At 38.2% G+C, this 20,892-nt stretch overlaps 1 protein-coding gene across 1 annotated transcript in view; it reads right to left on the bottom strand.

Annotated features, from left to right (window-relative positions):
• Nucleotides 1–20,892, bottom strand: part of LOC104260665 (transmembrane protein 132D) — a 264,803-nt gene that overhangs the window by 203,545 nt on the left and 40,366 nt on the right. The window lies entirely within an intron of this gene.

Here is a 20,892-nt window from a genome sequence, read left to right as displayed (position 1 = left end):
AAAATACAGTTGCATATAAAATATGACCTTTCCTGTTTGAACATCTGGCCTTCATGCTTATGTCTTCACATTCTAATTGTGAAATAGATTGCATTTTTTTCCATAGCAAATTCAAATCCTTACCCTTATTCAGAAAAGTGACAAAGGGTTACCACAGACAGCATTCAAAGGCAACTCAGTTTCCCAAGCTGTAGTCTACAAATGCTTTATTAGTCCTTATTTTTTGTTTGGCATCTGACCTAAATATTTATTTGCCCATCAACTACTGTGGTGGCCTAAACTGATGTCAATTACTCCTAGCCACCAATCTACCATTTATGTACTGCAATTCATTGCAAATCCTAGAACAGAAGAGGCTCGTTGTCTTCAAATCCTATGGGAAGGTATTGTTAATTCCTAAAAGCCTCTGATTTCAGACCGCAAATGTCCACCAAAAACAATCTGGAAAATGCCTCTCACAGTAACCATCATTTTATCTACCTACAGGGCGCATAACCTGAAAGGGGAATTTGCCTTTGCAGGAGAGGAAGCCCCCCGACGCTACCCATAACCAGCATGTCAGTCAAGGCACCTCCACAGCAAAGCAATTAATGCAGGAGATCTCACTCTGCCATAGACTTTGTCCAATCTCAGACAAGTCACTTTTCCTGTGCTGCTGTTCTATGTCCAACAACTAAGGGTATTACTATTTATTTCCCCTCACCCTTTGTCTGTGTAGACTGCAAATGCAACAGATTTATCTTACTATTTATATAAGAGTATCACCTAAAATAACAAGGCTGTGATCTCAGTTAAGGTCTCCAGGCACTAACGTAATGCAAAACAATAAACTGGAAAACTAGAACAAAGAACTTTCTATATGGAAAAGCAAATCCAGCTGGCTATTAAAAACAAAAAAACAAACCAAAACACAAACAAGCCCTAGATAAGGGGGGCAATCATTCAACTGTAAGACAGAACAAATCTCAGAATGAAAGAGGCCATGAAGAAAGGATTGCAGAGAAGAGTTTCACGGTTTTGGAAATCTTGAAAAACCAGAATTCCTCTCCCAATAAACAATTAAAATAAAACCTTACTTTTAAAAGTTTGATTAATGTCAACTCTTAAACCCCATCTGGAATTAGAAATAAATTCTATCTGAAGAATCAGGAAAATGGCCTCAGCACACATTACCATATGATACTAAATTGCAACAGCAATAAAAGGCTGAAGTCCCATGAGCCCTAGAGGTGGAAAATTCAGCTAAGATCTTGTTTGACTTTAGAGGAAGTCACGCCCAAAGCTTTTCTGATTGCTTTTAATCAAGAGTAAACTGCAGAGATTCTTTGCACACAAGAACACCCTTTATTTTAGACTTAGTCTTTTCAGCATTCAGCTCCCACTCTCTCTCCAGATATTCATTGAGAGCAGATGAAGTTTTTAAAGACCTTTTTCTAGATAATCCACCAACAAAGATTCCTAACAACTCTAAATGGCTTTGCTAGTACTTAGAGTTGCAGGGATGCATCTCTCCTATCCAGCCCTGAGGCGAAATCTGTTCTGCTGTTGTACTCCTCAGATCACCCAGCCCATAACATCGTTCCTCCATCTAATGTCCCATTTATAAATTCCACACTCATTTTGTACTCCTCCCAACAGCTTGGCAAAGCACCATTAAACACAGTGAGGCATCAAGGAAGAAACTTAGAGAGAGGAAAAAAGCTCAGGGTATTCAATTTTTTATTTCCCTTATTTTGATTGCAGCTCCCTCCCTTGCATTCCACAGGGACAAATACATTATTTTTATATTAAAACTAACAGAGTGTTTCGCTTCATAATTTTTTAATCATTTATTTTAGTGCTTAATTATCTAAGGGATTAAAAATCTTCCCCCTGTATTCCCCATCTCCACAGGACAACGTTCCTCAGAGTTTGTAAATCAATGACTCTTCAGAATAGGAGAGCAACACAGATTTAAAAAAAAAAACACACACAAACCAGAAGGTGAACTGCCTATTAAAAAATGGAAGCAATCTCACCAGATAGAGCGGGATCCATTGGTTTTTAAATTTTTGGGCAATGGCAAACTGGTCTGCTTGCTGTTGCACTTCCCTCTACCATCAAGCTCTGGACGTGCACTGAATATGAATTGGCTTATGCTGGAAGCTGACAGCAGCTTTCCAAACAGCCAAAGGCCAAAAATTCAAACAATTTTACACTTTTATCTGGGGAGAGTTATAATCAGCACAAACAGAAAAAAAAATATCTCAAAAACTACACTGAGCTCTGCAGTACCATCTGGATTTTGACCGTGAAAGTTTATTAAGGATTCTGAAGGATAGGAAATTAAAAACAAAAACAACTATCATCATCCTTAATTGCAACCATGACTATTTTCGTAAAAATTATGCACATTTTTACAGAGGCAGAATTGCAGAAGATTACAATTTTGTCTGTTATTGGATGAGACCCAACATAAAAGTGGAGTTTTAAAGATTTAAGTCATATCATCTACCTTAAATATTACATCAGATCTACACCATCATAATCAAAATTCCACAGGAATAACCCACCTGAATAACACAAGAATCACACAGTGAATTTCTCAGTTTAAGTACGTCAAACAAAATAAAGGATGGGTAACTGAAGTGCTGTTAAGAAAACAATATCAAGACAAAAAATATACAGTTAAATTCAGGAACTGCAATTTATCTTTACTGTACCACTATATCTGAAGGCTTGTCTACATGGGGAACTGGGCAGTAGAATAAGCAAGTGTAAGAGTGCAGCACATTAACTAACCTTACTAGTTCTCTGTGTGGATGTACGGCATGCTCTGTGTCAATAGGAAAAGCAGTGGTACCAGATTAAAACAAACTTTGAGGATTTTAATCTACCCATATAAGGATAGATTCCTACAATCCACAGAGATCTGCTCAACTTTGAAATGATTAGTTGTGACAAGCTGCAACATCAGTTTATCTTAAGCTGAAACATTGCAGAGGAAAAAACAGATTCTTCCAGAGGACCACAGCAAGTGATGCCTCACAGCGCTACCGAATCTCGAGGGGCTGACCCTCCACTGGAGTACACTGCTTCACTGCAAGGTCTGGTGAAGACAATCTACTGCAACTGCAGAGTGGTGTTACAGCATTCTGGATTCAGGAGATGATCCCCAACAGTTTGAAGCAAACCAATAAAATCTAATTTTGATGCTGTGCTTATGCCAGGAGCTATTATTTCTCAATTCCTTACAACTACATCTGTATTTGACCTCTCATGCTGTGACTAGTTTGTTGAGGAATTCAATCAGTGGCCACCTGGGAAGAGATGCTGTAGTAGGGTGGTTTTCTTTCCTCACTCTTTAGTAAATCTTCCCCTGACTGACACTGTTTAAAAATTACTTGTCATTGATGGAAGAAGCAAATTCTTTGCAGGTCAGTGAATTTGAAAAAATCCGAGAAAAAGGCAGCATATTCAGTCTCCTCCTGTACAGCCAAAGCTTGCGCATAGGATGAACATGACATTGTAAACATAGTGCATTTACCTTCCAAAAGGTCATACTGCTTTCTTCATTAGGCTATTAATTTTGTACTGCAGTCTGGCTAAAAATCTTAAATCTTTATTTCTTTAATGTCACGTAACAGCAGCTCTCAGTCAATGACAAAAACACTATCCATAGCTCAGTTTTACTGCAAAGTTATTGACCATGGCTTCAGAAAATTGAAGAAATCTGCCAGACCACTAACTTCATTCTATATTGCCAGATCCTTGGGAATTAATTGCCCTATCAGTTACTTTATTTTTAAAACTGTTCAATCCATGATCATCCAGCATTCATGAGAAATAAAACACTCTTCCAATCAATTATATAATGCTACTATTTAAAAAAAAAAATTGCCTTTTTCTTGTAGCTTGAAGGGAACAACTACTTCTGAAAATTGCCTTACCAGCTGCAAGCTGGGACTGGTAATGCAAGAGATGAAGTTTGTTGCTGTATCTTGGGGACTGAGATAATTGGTTCTTTACAATCTGGCCAGAAGTTTTACCTTCTTAGTTTCAACTGTTCTCCTTGAATCTTCTGAACACTTTTGCTCTCCTAGGTTTGTTACGCATTGGAATTTTTTTTAGCCAAAATCTCTAGGGGGTGGGGGGGGGAAATCTGGTAGTGTGATCTATTTCCAGATCTGGAAACTAATGTCACAAGGATGTCTGTTCCAATAAAACTTCATGCTCACTTTTGGAAAATAAAGACATTTCAGTCTTAACCTAGCTAAGTGGCCAAATCCATTAATGCTTAAAGGTGAGGCAGTTTAAAGCTAAGCTATAAACATAGTGAATACCATCCCCAGGTGTATCTCAGTCAGTTTTTAACAGAGGTATGATCTACTCCACCAGTATACGTCACTTACTATGGACAGAGTCAATTAAGACTGTGTTACATGAATATCCGAGTAGGATCATTTCTATGTTATAGGATTTGTTGGTTGCTTGTCATGTTCCTTCCTTAGGTTCAAGCATCCTTCTGCGCAGCCTTTACGCATAGACAAAACTGGAGCTTTCCAAGGATGACTTACTGTGTTCCCTCTTTTGCCAGTCTTGTGGCAGCTTCAATTTGCTTAAAGCAGTTAGCACTGCATTTTCAAGCTTTTCATTAAGTGTTTTACTGAGGTTTTACTAAGGTTTACTGAGAACAGCTTTATGATGCAGTGACAAACTCAGACAGAAAAGAAGATCTCAGACAGAAAGAAAGGCAAGACAGGCTTTGTGGCAGTTGCTCATTGTAGTTGTTTAGAAGCAATGAAGTTGTTCATTGCTTCTACTTTGCAGTGGTGCTCAACAGAAGTCCAGACAGAGGGAGCACTGTAGACAGAGAACAGCACAGCACCGTAGGCTGTAAAGAACATCGATAGCTCAGATGCATTGGAGGGCAACAAATGAAACCTACAGGAAGAAACACACTGCACCACACAACCAAAAACCTGCAAACCCACCCAGGATCTTACTGCAGACGATTTTCTTTGAAACCATTTTCACACAGCCACACACCTAATCTGTACAGTAACAGAGTCAGGAAAGTATTTTAATGACTTGATGCCATAAACACATGAATCTATCCCACAGATATCCACATTGAAAACTGCATGCTGGAATTATACCCTGACAAGAAATCAAACCAAAAACTGCAGGATTAATTTTCTGTTAGGTTATACTACGCATTCAAAAGTGAACTGTTTGGTATCCAGTTGGACAGGCTAGCTTTCTTCCCTAGTTAGCATCTCATTTTAGCATTGATTGTGGAATTTAATTATATTATTAGATCTTTATTACTTCTGCGACCAGAAGCCTTAAGCAAAAACCAGACTTCAACAGAATGAGCATTTGCCTGAAAGACTCTGTAATTCAAGTTAATAGACAAGGTTTTAAGAACTGGAAACTGATGCCAAAAGAGCAACAGAATTTACCAAAGCCATAAAACCAGCATGCATTCAGGGCTAGCAATCAGTCATAAATCACCAAATTCCTCTCTGTAGTCAGTATTTGACATGAACATTCCAAAAACATTTTCAACAGCGATTTTTTTATAAAACCTGAAAACGTAAGGACGGTTGAGGAATAAATCAGACAGATTTCCACTACTTTGTCACATCAGCCAAAAAGAGAAAACTCTTGTTCAACATCTCTGCCACAAACAGACAACAGAGGAAGCTGAGCCATCACATCTCTAGCACAGAGATACAGTGTGATGGTGAGCTCCTGCCTACACTTCACAGGAACAGTGCAACAAGTTTGCTTATAGTGAATAGGAGCTATTTCTTACAACTAAGTATTTCCTTATGAAGACATTATTATACATAAAAATGTTTAGTGATCACATTATTCTTTACACAGCTGTGTACCACATAAGGCTGAGATAACAATTGATGCATTACTATCACTATTCACACTAGAGGACTGACTTTCCCATCATTCTACATCTACTTGCTTGGAAGAGGAGTATCAGCCTCTACCTTCCATACCAGTACAGAAATAAAAGAATCCAGCCTATATGGCAGAAGGAACCCTAATCTTTCCTCCTAGTGTTGTCACACCATCAGAGAACAGTTTCCAAAAAAAAAAATCTCATGCTTTCAGTAACAAACACCATCATTCTAAAGGGCAAGTACCAGCAGAACAGCGATAAGGCTAAATCAATGTGTCACAAATAGGAAAACAAAAATAGAATGCTGGAACCCAAGAGTCATGCATTTATCTGTAGCAAAACAAAAAGAAAAATGGCTTCAAAGCCAAAAGTCACCAATTTCTTTTTAAGTCCTCTCCTTATTAGCACTTCAGACTGTTCTGCCTGCTTCATTTTATAACTTTCTCTGTAACTGTTTCATCCTTGGGAAATTATTCTTCTCAGAGAACAACGCTGTTCCCAACCTGCCAACAACCCCCTCTCTCCCCAAGTTATTACAACTCTTGTTCCAGTTCTGCATGTTTGTGCAGAACTTGTTACAAAGCAAGGGCAAGATTACTTGAACATCAAGGCCACAGACTATGTAGAACAGCTTCTTTGTAAAAAGAATTTTAAAGAAGTTGGAGTATTGTTAGAGAGTGCAACATACCTTAAGACAGTCACAAAGTAGATGCTGAATAAAGCAAATTAAACTTTGCACAGATGCAAAGCATCATTTCTGAGAGGAATACCCACTTGCAAATTATTCTTTTTATAAAAGCTATCAAGCATTACTACTGCAGTCAGAAACAGAAAGAATTTTTAGGTGCCAAGTCCTGCAAGGAAGGAAGTACTCTGACACAATATGCTTAAACTTCATGAGAACATTCCTGTGCAGAAAGACAAGTCAGTTAACACTTTGCTGAAATAGAGGCTGGACTCCTTTGCAAGAGGCAATGTTAGAGCCTGCCCATCAAAGCGTGTCTTAACCACTTTTGCTTCTGTGTTATCAATCCTGCTAGATTGCTTCTCTTGAGCAATCTTGTAGTCCATCTTGCAATTTCTCTATTAACTCCACAAAGAAGTTTCCATGATCTGAGTGGGAAAGGAAAGAAAACCTCCTAATGAAACACAGTATGACATTCATCCCAGAAGGGTCTCCAAATGCAATGCTGAATCAGAAAACAAGAAACACATCTGCAGAGCAATCCTCAATTAAGAAATCTACTCTATCTTCAGTGGCTCACATCAAAGAATTGTCAAGTCAAGGGTTTCAAGGACTCTGGCTCAAGCTTCTGATTTTACCTAAAGGGGGGCAGTAAATCTGGATGATAGACTTTGTACCTACTATCACTGTATCCCAGATCAAGTACACACTGTCAAGTGTGTGATTGGACTATTCAACTGCTGTGACCATGACAGTGTTATTTATGTTGTCAATGAGATGTTACTACAATGACTTACATTGTGTGGAGACACCACATAATCTCTTTCACACAGGAACTCCAAGTTTGATTTTGCAGAAAAATTTAGAAGTTACATTCAGAAAATGGTCTTCTAGGAAGGGAGCTCTTGCTCCACCAGACAAAGCAACTGGCACCACAGAAACAATCCTCAGTCTTAATATGAGCCACTATCTGATGCTTCAAAAGCAGAGCAATAAACTAAAACCAAAATAAATCTACCAATTTCACAAGCCTGCCTGTCAGGAACTCCTGGTGGACTGCCATAAAGATAAATCTCAAAGTTGAATCATGACATCAAAGGATTTCCATGCCTCCATGTCCGGAGCGAGAGCAGGCATCTGATCTTGGCATGCATAACCCTATATGCATGACTCCAAGGATCATTAAATGTCATATACTCATCCAGCACTTTTCGTACTTCAACCCTGTTATTTGACTTGATGGGCTGAAAGTGCTCATCCTTGATACACACTCACATATGCAGCTTGTACTCCCAGTTGCTGTATCAATCCAGGAATCTCACTTGCCTTAATGGGCCTGATTATCAGTCAGATAAGGTCTTTTTGACAACAGCGCTATAGTCTGATGACACAATATTTTCTTTGTATATCCCACTTTACTGAAGTTTGAAGAAACTTTTGTAAATTAATCATTGATATCAGGACAGACTAGACCTCACCATTCATTAGGAGAGAGATGAACAATACTGAAGTTATTTTATTATTCACATTGACAGACAGGTAAAGAAATCATTTAAATAAAAGGGCCCCAGAGGAACACATACACCTTCATATTACCAAGTGATACAAAAATGATCAGAGAAAGATCATATAACAAAGGCAAGCTCCCACCTGAAAAGGCAGCAAAGTAATAACTACAGAGAAAAGTATTAAGATAAAAGGATATGGCATCATTTCACACAAGATCTGATGCCAGCCTGAACATGAAAGGGCAAAGCAGTGATGGGCACCACAAAGTTTACCGTAAGAAAAACAGGAAAAAACCCAAACCCACAGTTATGTTAACTACTGGGGGATAGGGAAAGAGTGACTAGGAAAATTTTTCTGACACTCCTGATGCAAAACATCAATAATCACATAGAGGGCTGTCCCCAATCCATCAGCTGCACGTGATGCAAGGAGTAAAAGGTACTAGACATGATAAGATGCATCACTCCCTTGAGCGTGCCATTGCTTACAGCAAACAGTGAGCTTTCATCACTAACTCGCTAGGCCATCTTGACACACACCATCTCTTGGCCTTTTTTGCAATTTTGATGCATTTATTTAATAAACCATAAAAAGATAGACTCTCTCTTTAATGAAAATAGTACTAGACTACGTGCTATCCGCTTATGGCTCAAGGCACCCTAATGGTGAAACAAGTAAGAGACAAGAGCTTCCGTGTCTAACGTACTGAAAGATTTCTCAGGCTTTCAATGGTAATAGTTTGTGTCTCCCTTTCTGTCCCTCCTCCCCTCCTGTGCCTCTACTTGCAGAGGAAGAAAGAAATGATGAAGATTTCAAAGATTTAAAAGAACAAAACAAAAACAAGCACATCCCACACACGCCAAACCCCAAAATCCTCACAAACTTCGAAAGCTGAAATTCTTGCCAGGATTATCTTGACTTAAATACTTTTTCTACTGTAATTATGTTTGAGATTCAATAAAAGGAAAGTAAGGCTGGGTAGTGGGGGAGTGCAGAGTGCCAGGAGTCCAACATCAATTGTCAAATTCCTCATGACAGAGACAGAAATACAGGACTGTGCATGGAACAACCTTATACTGCTTAAACAGACTCTACTCAGACAATCAGAAGTCGATCAGGTTCTGCCTCAAACGTCTGGAAAATTCCCCCTTCATTTTCTGCAAGGATAGCAGGGACTGTGTGGAGGCTGCAGTTCTGCTACCAGGCCATTATTGATGGGAGAAAAAAAATTCTAAGCATTAAATTAACACCTGACTCAGCAAAAGTAATAGGCCAGTTCCTGCTGCCGGCCTTTTATGAGACAAGCCATGTCTATATACCCTAATCCAATTCCAGCGGAATGTCAACTGCAGTACAAAAGCATTTATGGCCGCTGGCTGATCATTCTCCTCCTCCAGAGTATTTTTTTTTAAATTTGTTTTAAATTTGTTAATCCATATAGTGCCTCTACATCTTGCTGTAGGCTCTGTGCCTAACACTGAATTTGTACAACCGACAATTACAATATTGATCTTCTATTGCTACATTTACTAACAAGATAAAAAGATTTTTTTTTTTGAAGTCTTATTTAAATAATACCAGAATGCTAGAATATGCAGTAAATTTCCAGGAATGTCAATAAAACTAGCAAAATTTCACTAAATACATACCCATTTTACATTCATTAGAGAAATTGCAACTTAAAAATATTTGAGTGTGTTCTCAGAAGGAAGTGAAGATATTAATGGGTATTTGTACCTGAAAAGTCTAAAAATTGGAGGGCATCATAGAATATGTATATACACACATGTACACAGACAAGCATGCATACAAGAAGGAATCTGACTCCGGCAGCACAGCACACAGCCAGAGCTAATTAACACTGCTGCTTGGGCATTTCTTTTCTTCACTACGGTATCTGGTATAGACACACTATGAACATGGGAATGCAGAGTGTCCTGAATCTTTTCAGACTTGAAATACCTTTGAAAGTCTGACTTACTGTTCTACAGGGCTGTGAATTATTATTATTTTTTAAAAACAAAGCCAGTTTGCAATTTGACAGTTTATTTTGTAATGAAATATTTTGCCTCTTTAGAAAGATATTTTACAGATACGTGGCATATTACTATATCTTTAAAATTCTTCCTGTTCTTGTTCTGGAAATAACCCAGTGTGCTATTCTCTCAACTTTCTCAAAAGTGTAATAGACAGAAGAGTTAAGAGAACTGAAATTATAATTTTATAGCTCCATAATTTTTTTTCCCTATCCAGGCAAACTCCAAAGGGCATGAAGTCCTGAATTTACCTAGTATTCACTTAACTAAATCGAGGGAAATTTCTTTGCTCATGCAAATCTCTAAAGTCTTATTCAGAAACTGATTCCACCTTTTCAAATCATCCTCTTTCTCTTCCTCCTCATACCTATTTAAAAGTGGTATCTAGATAAGCTGATACTGATACAGATGTTACAGTGTTTGACACTCTGTAAACACCTAAAAATAGATAAGTCTCCAATGTTTTCTTTGGGAGTTTGTTCTGTCAATTTTGAGCCAGTTTCACATCTCCTCGCAGATTCTAAAGGTCATATTAAAACCTGCCTCAGCTAAATACCTTGTTTTCTTGAAGCCTGACTAGAAATCACAATGTTATACCTGGGTGTCACAGAATCCTCAGAGAAGGATGCCATGAGACATGGAGCCAAGGACTCTGGCTATTTAATTGCAGGAAAGTTCCTCCTGGAGGATGTTTGAAATTCAGCAGCAATAAAGACTGCAGGGGAGCTGTACAAGTAGCACCAAGAGCTCAAGATTATTTTCCCCTACCCTGCAATTATCTTGGATACTTAAAAATCTCTGGCACTTGGACATGAATAGTTTTGCATTCTAGTCCCACTGAGAAGCTTTGAACAAAAGATTTCAGAAGCACTGGAGAAAAACATACAATAGAAAGCTCAGGAACAATAATCCTACGTTTAAAACAAATTACAGATATACTTTCTACCAAGCAGGTCTTCACACATACAAAGAGCACAAATGGAAGCCCCTGTCACAGCCAGCTCTTAGAGGCTGGTTCTCTGAGCATTCAAAACAATTATCCTCGTGAGTGTCTCAGTGCACATTTGCACATGTGAATCCTTATGCACATATGAAACAGTTTAATTTTTAGTGTCTATGTTTGTGTGTAGTTAATATGTTTGCTTGTAGTAGGATTTGCTCTTAAGTTGTATGTTAAGTCTGTACCAAATGGATTTTACAATTTTATAATGGACTGATGATTCACATCACTCCTTCTAAATAACAGATTAAAAGATGAAGTTCTCTAATTGAATGTCTACAGAATTAAAAGCAGTAACTACTAGGTGGATCAAGACAGATGGTAGGATTTGTCTGCAAGCAGAAAACCAGCAGAAAGGCATTACCTTATTTAAGTTGCAATTTGAACATCCACTGGCCACTGCATTTTATTCAGTAGGGCTAATTTATAGAACTGATGCCGCAGTTTGGTATATTCTACTCTAAATCTGTGCGAATAACTGATTTTTCAGCTGCCCAGCTAAACTGATAAAAATAAAAACCAAAAACAATTCTCTCAGGTCAATCTAAAGTGAAACTCCTTTTTTTCACCCCATCACTTCAAAAGGGAAGCAAAAAAAAAAATCTAATAAAACCTTAATAAAGAATTACATTACCCTCTAAAAGTTAAAAAGAAAAAAATTTAAAGCCTCCAACCTTTCTTCTCAAACTCCATCTTAATTTCTGAATATTACTTTCACAGGAAAGCTATTTTGCATCTCCATTTTAATCCACAGCCTTTCTACTAAACTGGTATGTAAAAGAGGTACTGGAATTTTTTTTAACTTAGTACATGTGTAATAAAGGCAGGTCATTTAAAGCTTGTCATTAACCATCCATTGGAAAGCATTCCTGAACATGCTAGCTACCTCTCGTTGTCCTATTTGGATAATAATCAAATCACTGGATAAATGGAATAAATAGTTGAGCAAATATTTCTATGCCTAGTTACCATGATCCACAAATCACTACCAACTCTTGTGTTATTACGTAACAAAGATAATGATTAAACGTGTATTTGGAAGACAACAAATACATAATTAAGACCAAACAGAAAAGTACCGATTACTTCATCTAATTTATGTTAGTATTTCTTATTTTACAAATTAAGCTAAGCTTCTTTACATGTCTATGCACGCAGTCTACAAATATGTTAAGACCCCTTTCCTGGTCCCTGAAAAATGGTTTGAGTTGTTCAAACAAATCACAGAAGATACAGGAATAAATCAACCAAGACAAACCACTGAAAGTGAAGGAAAGCAAAAGCATTAAAATGACATATTAGAAGTGTTCTCCCAAATTACATATGGTTCACAGAGGTGCCACATGTAAAATTTAAGACTTTAGGGCTTTAAACTGTATAAATAGCAAGTAGCATTACTGATACCATAGTTACTGAAAGTGAAGAACTTCAAACACCTTAAGTAATTTTGATACCTTACTATTCCACCTGAAGAAGGAAGACAGATCAGGTTCATCGGTAATATCTTGGGAGGAGACACATGTAATAGGCGAAGAATCTTACATACCATACAGAAATAGGAGAAATGTTCCCAATAAAAAGTTCATCAGATAAAGTGCACACACCACCCCATGCGAATTAGCAGTGCAAGCAGATTGCGTGCTAAAAAAGTTATATAGCTGGTCCTTTTAGGTTGATATGTCTCTGCTGCATGCGCAGCTCCTTCCTCAGCACCAAATAACGAAATTCTGTCTAGTTGTTACTGCAGTACAAGCTAAAAAGTGAATACTTTATACCTGGAGCATCTCAGCATTTTTATTAGCATTTTTCTGCCTGTTGCTTCCCGAAATCACCTAAAAATCCACTATTACCTTGTACCGTGACCACATCAGGACCTACAGGCTAATTCTGAACAGCGGTTGGACACTGTGCAAGGAAGCACACTGCAATTACCATCACCAGCAATTACCATCACCAGCTCTAAGTGTGGAACAGGTAACTGCCTGAGAAGACTTCCGTACCATATGCAAGTATTTCAAATATGGCATGAAACAAACCCCTTCTCTCTCACATTAGCTAAAGATTTCAGATTGGTTTATTTGCATAGTAACTATGTTTTTGTTTTGGGAGGGGGCTGTTGTTTTCATTGTTGTTGTTGCTTTTTTTCATTTTGTTTTTTGAAGTACTGAATCTGCCAGGATGTTTCAAATTATTTACATTTAAGGGGGTGCATAACTATAATATGCACTTAGTTTCAGCTTTACTTTCAGAAAAGAGGATTCTTCTTGCTTCCTCAACAAAGCACAATGCGATCTCTGTTTAGAAGCATGCGTAATTCCATAGGCTGAATAACTGAAGGCAGCAATATATCACCTTTTTCTGTAGATACAAAAATAGTCAACTCCCACCCTTGTTCATACAGAAACATCCCTCAGGGCTTACGCCCTCCGGTTTCTTTCAGCCTTTTTAAAGGTCGTGGTCTGACATTTCAACAGTGTTAGAAGTCATTGTCTTCCTTTCTATATGTGCGTCCCTGCTTAAGCATTATTCCCTTCTAGTCACAAGGCCCAAGGCAACAAATTACTTTTTTGTAAGAAGACTAGAACTGGTAACTGCACTGGGAGACTGATTAAAAATAAGTCAAGGCAGCTCAGCTAAAACAACACTAGATGGAAAGGGGTTACACACAAAACCAACAATCCTCAGGAAACATGAAATTAAAATAGAAGATGCACCTTTTTCCCCCCCCCCACTTACATTGAAAAACAAACCAAAAGATTAAGTCAGCCTCATTCACAGACCAGAGTAGCTCAGCACTTTTCTGTAACAGCAAGTAACATATTACCAGTTACCATTTCAATTTAGTTAGAATTCTCCTCTCTCCACTAAAGTATGACGAAAGAATAAAAAAAAAAATAAAAAAACCCAACAACTTACTTTCTTTTTAAACAGGATTTACAGCTTTTGCATAACCCCGTGTCCTTTCAAAGCCATTGTAACTAGTAAGTGAAAACACCAGATAGCACCAACCGCTCTTTAAAAGAAGAGGGGGACTGAGGGGAGGAACTCTAATTAGAACCCACACCAGGGGATGGTTTGGCTAATTGCATGACTTAGCAAAACCCCAAGGCTGCTCTAGGTTAAATTAGTTTGTGAGAGCCTTTTACAAGCTTTTATGCTCTTACAGTGCTCAGAATACCATGCGCTCCAGTAATGCCTTTCCTGATAACACTATCTGTCTGGAGTTATTCATCAGAAAATCTCCTATGAGAAAATTCTTTGGAAGTGTCTACCTCCTTACTGAAACACTCAAATAGTACTAAATGGCCACAGCAACCAGAAAGTCAGGGAGTCACCTTACCAAATTCTTCTGAAAGCATTTTAAAAGTCCTATCAGGTAAGAGAGTTGGGGGAGGTGGGGGGCTTTTTATTTTTTGATTGAAGGAAAAATTGCAGAAAGGTTGTTCTCTGAGACTTTCTGCAGCTGTAATTAGGGAGTGTATCAATATGTTGCCAATTAGCTTAATTGGTGTGCAGGCTGATTGAGACCTGAGTAGGAAAAGTTTCTCATTACTTAAGGTGGGGAAGAAAGAAGAAATGAAGTCCAAAAATTCTCACAAGTTTGCTAAGAGGAAAAGTAGCAGAGGAAGTATTTGACAGCTGCTCATGATGAAGTAACAGTTCTCTAAGTATTTGAAGAGAGTAAGCTCTTTGAAGAATGGTTTCAGCTGTACCTCACTAAATCCCATACTAAGTGCTAGAATAATCATGATTTTCAGCTGGCTCTACTATGATTTCATCAGAAGACCAGTCAGAAAAGAAAAAGAAAAAAAATTGTGGTCCTTTTGGTATTAGCTAAAGCTCTGGTATGAATTGTAAAGACATTCAGCTTCATCAGGACAGATACAAGAGCTGCAATCTTAGGCACCGTGTACCTTCCAGTACCAGCAGTAGATGGCTCAGATATGGGACCACGGGAGTTCTAACACTGCCCAATGGCTATTAATTCTGGAGTGACAGACAATTAAAAGGCTACAGTAAAGTAGTGGAGAAGTATTTACGTTGCCTTTAAAATTAATTTAATTCTGTGATTCTGTAATTCCATAAGTTTCACCAATAAGGCAAATGTCGGATACATTCTTCTCTTCAGTGAGCACTGTAGATTTGCTGAGCATCAACTCCTGGGGTATGTATGTACATATATATGCACAAACAGTCCTATCATAAATGTGCTAAGTAATACACAGAATTAAATCACTATCCAAACTGTAATTCTGCACAGAAGAAGAAATCCAAAACTGGTGCTATCATTCTGTCTTATCTACATGAAGATCAGTCTGCTTTTTGTTAGTACAGACTGTTAAAAGTAAAGCAAAGTACAACTCCCTTAATTATATAGCTTTTAAAGTTACATGTCCTGCCTCTGACTTTATTGAGAAGAGATTTCAGTGCCATGCATCTTGGCTGTGGTTAAATTTATTCCAAGGAAGCCAAGAGTGAATCCACTAACTCAGTAAGGCTTACTTGGCATAGGGAACATCAATGTCAGACAAGCAGAACGTTAGAGCTGACAGTGCTCCATGATCACACTCAGAGTCTATTTTTCCACAGCTTAAACTATTCTTATTAGTTCTGTTCTGATATAAGTGCAGCTCCAAACAATGGAATTTTTCTGGGATTGCCCACATGTTTGATCTTTGTATCTCAAGAGAATGTAAGAAATTTCATCTCAAACCAAATCTGCATTTTTTTTAAATCTCAGACCTAAAACTATGGCCAAACACAGTCAAGATCCAGAAACAAACAACTCCTCTTTGCTTCAACTTTAACTAGGATGGCCTCTTACCCTTAGTATTCTGCATTCGTAAGAAGTCAGTGAACTAAAAGAAAACAATGTCTGAAGACAAAGAATCTAATCAAAGCTACAAACCATGTCTCATGCATAGTGTCTCTTGACCAAAATACAGCTCAATTGACACCCGTCGCTTCAAGTACTTAATGATTTTCAGTATTTTCTACTGCAGATCAATTAGCTCATCATTGTACTATGGTAAGATTAAGTTTAAGTAAAGTTGTTATCCTGTGTTCGTTAACCTATATGCAAGTTTAGTCTCTGACCAATTTCCAGTGTGCAGGTATTAGTAGCATGCATTACTGATCAAAGACAGACGGTAACCTTTAAAAAATCAAGGTTGGAAAAAACCTTTAAGATCATCAAGTCCAACCGTTAACCTAACCCTGCTAAGTCCACCACTGAACCATGTCCGTAAGCGCCTCATCCACATGTCTTTTAAATACCTCCAGGGATGGTGACTCAACCACCTCCCTGGGCAACCCGTTCCAATTCTTGACAACCCTTTCAGTGAAGAAGTTTTTCCTAATATCCAATCTAAACCTCCCTTGGCACAACTTGTGGCCATTTCTTCTCGTCCTATCGCTTGTCACTTGGGAGAAGAGACCAGCACCCACCTCTCTACAACCCCCTTTCAGGTAGTTGTAGAGAACGATGAGGTCTCCCCTCAGCCTCCTCTTCTCCAGGCTAAACAACCCCACCTAAGAAGAGTTAATACAAACTTAAGGCTTACAATGTTTCCTTCATGACAGTGTTGCAATAATCTGTTGAAGTAGCATGTTTTCATGCCAACAATATTTCTATAAATAAAGTTGAAGGAAAATACAATAAAAATCAAGCTATGTATTCCTATACCCCAATGAAGACTTTATATTAATGGAAAAAATAAAATCATAGTAAATTTATTTACAGCCCTCATACCCAAAGGTCACATATATCCTACTCAGATATACACCATAGTTCTTACCAGATACAGGCATGGAAACAACCCTATTAAGAGCAGAAGAGCACTTATTAATGCATAGCACACATTTCTGTCTGTTAGTAAAACTGAAATGAAAAGAACTAAAGAAGGTAAATGTATCACAATTAGGTGGAAGAATAATAAATGTCCTCCTTACATTATTTTAATAACCATCTGAAAACTTTATATCGCTCAATTCAGCACGAAATTTTGGAGGGGCTGTTGGAATTTTGACCTTTCTCGACAGTGTTACTTTCTTGATCAAAGTGTGAGCATTAACTGGTAACTACTCCCATCCGTACGAATAATGTCCATTTTAAAGCTTCGGCTGCAGTTTAACACCTAATTTGAATTACTGTCTCAGAAAAGAGTAGATTCAGCACATCTCATTTATGTGCTTTTCTAAACAGGAGGCAGCCATACAATATAATTTAGTGTATACAGGAGTTTGTTAATAGAGAAACTATGCACTGAGTAGCTTTTCCTCAGAAGGTTTCTGTAGCTTGAAATCTGAGCACTTAATACAGTAGAAGAATTTAATTTTCTGGGGCACAGTTTCTCACTGACACAGGTGCTCTTACAGGCGAATTTACAGTGTCCATTATCTTCTCAAATAGGAAGCACAAGAAATGACCGTGCAAGAAAAGACGTTATAAAAGACCTCACTTAATCTGAGATTTGTGGGAGCAGGGCTCCAGTTTAAACATCAAAAGCTAAGTTCAAAGTCCAAATGAAATAGGATCTGCAGATGCTAGTATGTAACTCCAGGAGCTGCCCTGCCCGTTTAGACAAATCATGATTGGAATTCTTACACAGTCATTACATGGCACCATTTATCTTGCTTAGTGTCTCTGAATAATGGAGAGGACACAGACATTGACAGACTACAGAAGATTCATTACCTCGGCCACTGAGGAGGGGAGTTAAGAACAAACAGAACGCTTTTCATCTCACTTTGACAGAACGGCAGGGGAATAAGTAAAACATGGTCAATACACTCCTGGGAATACCTGACTGTTGGTTTACCAAGAAGTAAGCACACTTTTTGACTTAGGCTGGAAAAGCAGCTCTTAATTGGAATCAGATTGTGACCACCACACTCACAAAGTAGGGAACTCACAAAGTAGGGACTTTGTGTTGTAGTTCAACAGATGTCAGCCAGGCCACTTGAGAAGTAAGGTACCAGTCTATTCTGATTTCTTCACAGTTCAGTGGTATTTTCCTCTCTTTTGGGCATTAAGAACCTTTCAACTTTACCCATGGGGATGAAGTGTGCTAGACACTGATGCAAGTCCTCTCTTTACCCCAAGAGCCTGCACGTCATGGACAATCAACGTAAAATTCCCCCTGTCAAGCTTGGCAAAGGATTTCACCTGTGGAATAGGAGCATGAGTCAGAGCTCTCTCTGATATGTTCCTCAGGAGGCCTTCACTCATCATTGGGGATGTGCTTATTTCCAAACAGTTCAGAGCTGTTACTTTCGATCTGTTGTTTTATGATAGGAAGATGTGTCAAGATACAAACAATATCGCAAATCAAGACACAATCTCTGTGTAAAGGAAGTACAACCTAAAGGAGTTGTGACTTCATAATGTTGAGACACAAGTTAATAAGTAGTAGCAAGATACATGATGGCTGAATTTCATTGGATTAAAAGGACATGGTAGAATTCAGGCCAAAACTGAGATGTTAGCTCCATTTACTTCACCAGGGAGCAAAACACGGAACATGATGGAAACATTGTGAGCAATGGGATTGTGCAGATTTGTGGTCCTTACTCAGATGACCAGAACAAGACGATTCATCAGGAAAGAGCTAAGCAATAGCTATAGTATTTAAAATGAAATGCACAATGTACAGCAAAGTGTTGATTCCACATAACCAGCAAAGACAGTAGAAACACCTTTATAGCTGGAATCACTGCACAGAGATGCAAGATTGTTTCTGTTGAAGTTGGCATCCTGTTATTTGCATGCTTGACTTCCTTTCCTGGTCCATACAGATCTCCATAACCGCACAGATGTACAACTACTACTGCTGAAACCAGCTAGCTGGGCAGGTTCACAGAAGCTCAGCCTGAACTGGCTGACATAACCACATACTGGGAGGTCCTGTTCAAAGGTGTAATGGAGTTGGTAACTTAAGGATACCTGAGAAGAAGAATTAAAGGCAGGACTTGGAGGTCCTAATAGAAGTGTCCCAAGAAACAACAGGATGAGGAAAAAGCTTTAACTGAGGTTTCTCTCGTCCCTGTTTAAGCTACTAATAAAGGGACACCACAATGAAATAGGCATCTTAGGCTAAGACATGGTGTATGTAAACTGCATTAATTTGCACATAATGGTAGTACGCAAAACATTTACAAGCACATATACTCACTGAACCAAGAGGAATCCACAGTTTTAGAAAGGAATAGTTAAAGCCAAAAGCTAACATAGTTTCCAAAGCACATGTGTGGAAGCACCCTTACAGCAGTAGATTCAGTCTTGAAAATGATCAGCTGCAGCTTTCTTTAATGATCCCCTAAGTAAAGAAGCCCCTGAATGCTGGTAAATGCCCTCCTGGGTGGGGATACTCACTCTGACTGCTTGAAACAGGACAAATTACTCTGTTAGCTGTGTATAGTGCTTAGGAAGTTTGAGTCCCTGTCACAGATTCTGCTGTTGCTAGCACTCCACCATGGAAACCAAGGCTAATTAACAAAGAAAGCAAGAGCCAGAGCATATTTAAAGGTGTACAGGTAGATAAATATACTTTCTACATGCTGGAAAAATTCAAGAGATTAAAAGGATAAAACCCACCATAAGCCAGCATGCAGTGGCAATCTGTCAAAGGTGCTCTGACTTCATTATCGCCTCCAAAGTGGTGGTCTCCTATTGTGCTTCAGCCATGAACGTAGCACAGGGAGATTTCAAAGCAGGTTACATAAAACATTGTCTTGGCAAAGATCCATGGTTTTATGCTCTGAACCATCTTTCATGCTATGTTTGATTTCACTGTACCATTCTGATTTTAACAATGCCATGGATAATAAATGAACATGTTTCACAACCTGGTAAGATAACCAAAATGCCAGCATCTACCTAATGAGCCTTATAATTGAGCTGCAATGAATTTTATGCAGTGCTGTCTAACTTGAATGGTGCAAGGGGCACTGGAAAGATATTTAAGAGGGAACAGTTCTAACACCTCAGTTTTCAAAAGAAGGGATAAAAATCATCTCTAGTTTACTCACACAGTTGTTATTCCTGACAGCATTCAGTTTAAGCCAATGAGATTAGTCATGTGAGTAAATTTGTCACAGAAATAAGGCTGCAGAAATAAGCCCTGAAAAGTAAAGGTGACGATATTTAGAAATTGTGCAGTATGTAGCTGAAACTGTGTAACACTTTCCTGTGAAGAATTGGTTTACTCTAACATGACATGAAAGCCTGGGAGTTCTGAAAAAGCTAATATCCATTATTAAAAATATTTTCTCCTGATCAGGATTGGGGCATAAAAGCAAGAAAAGTCAAGTCTCTATTCTTTTGCTTGTTTTCTCTGTCTATTTGATGAACATTACCTCATTTGGATTTCAACTGGAAAAGCAATTAAAAATGAAATTAGGTCAGCAAAATCAAATAAATACTTTTAGATCTCCTAACTTGCTGACAAACTTTTTAAAAAGGGGAACAGCAGATGACAACTAAAAAATAACGTGCTTTCACACGAAATGTTACTTGAAGTAAAATACATTAAATTCAAACACCTGAGACCACTTGTGTGAGTACTCAGCATATTCTGAAATACATTTAAAGACATAGGAATAAACAGTGGAATGTTCTGTATTTACTAATGCAAGAGTAAATAAAAATAATAAAAATAACCACAACAAAAAAAACCCCCACTTTTCACGATGTTTTGCCCAAGAGGTTCCTATAGCCATTTTCCAAAAAAGGTATCGAGACAAGATTTTCAGCTTCTAA

This window comes from Gavia stellata, chromosome 21 (assembly GCF_030936135.1).
Source record: "Gavia stellata isolate bGavSte3 chromosome 21, bGavSte3.hap2, whole genome shotgun sequence".
In the NCBI taxonomy this organism is placed as follows: domain Eukaryota; kingdom Metazoa; phylum Chordata; class Aves; order Gaviiformes; family Gaviidae; genus Gavia; species Gavia stellata.
This window is presented reverse-complemented; position numbering and strand designations above follow the sequence as displayed.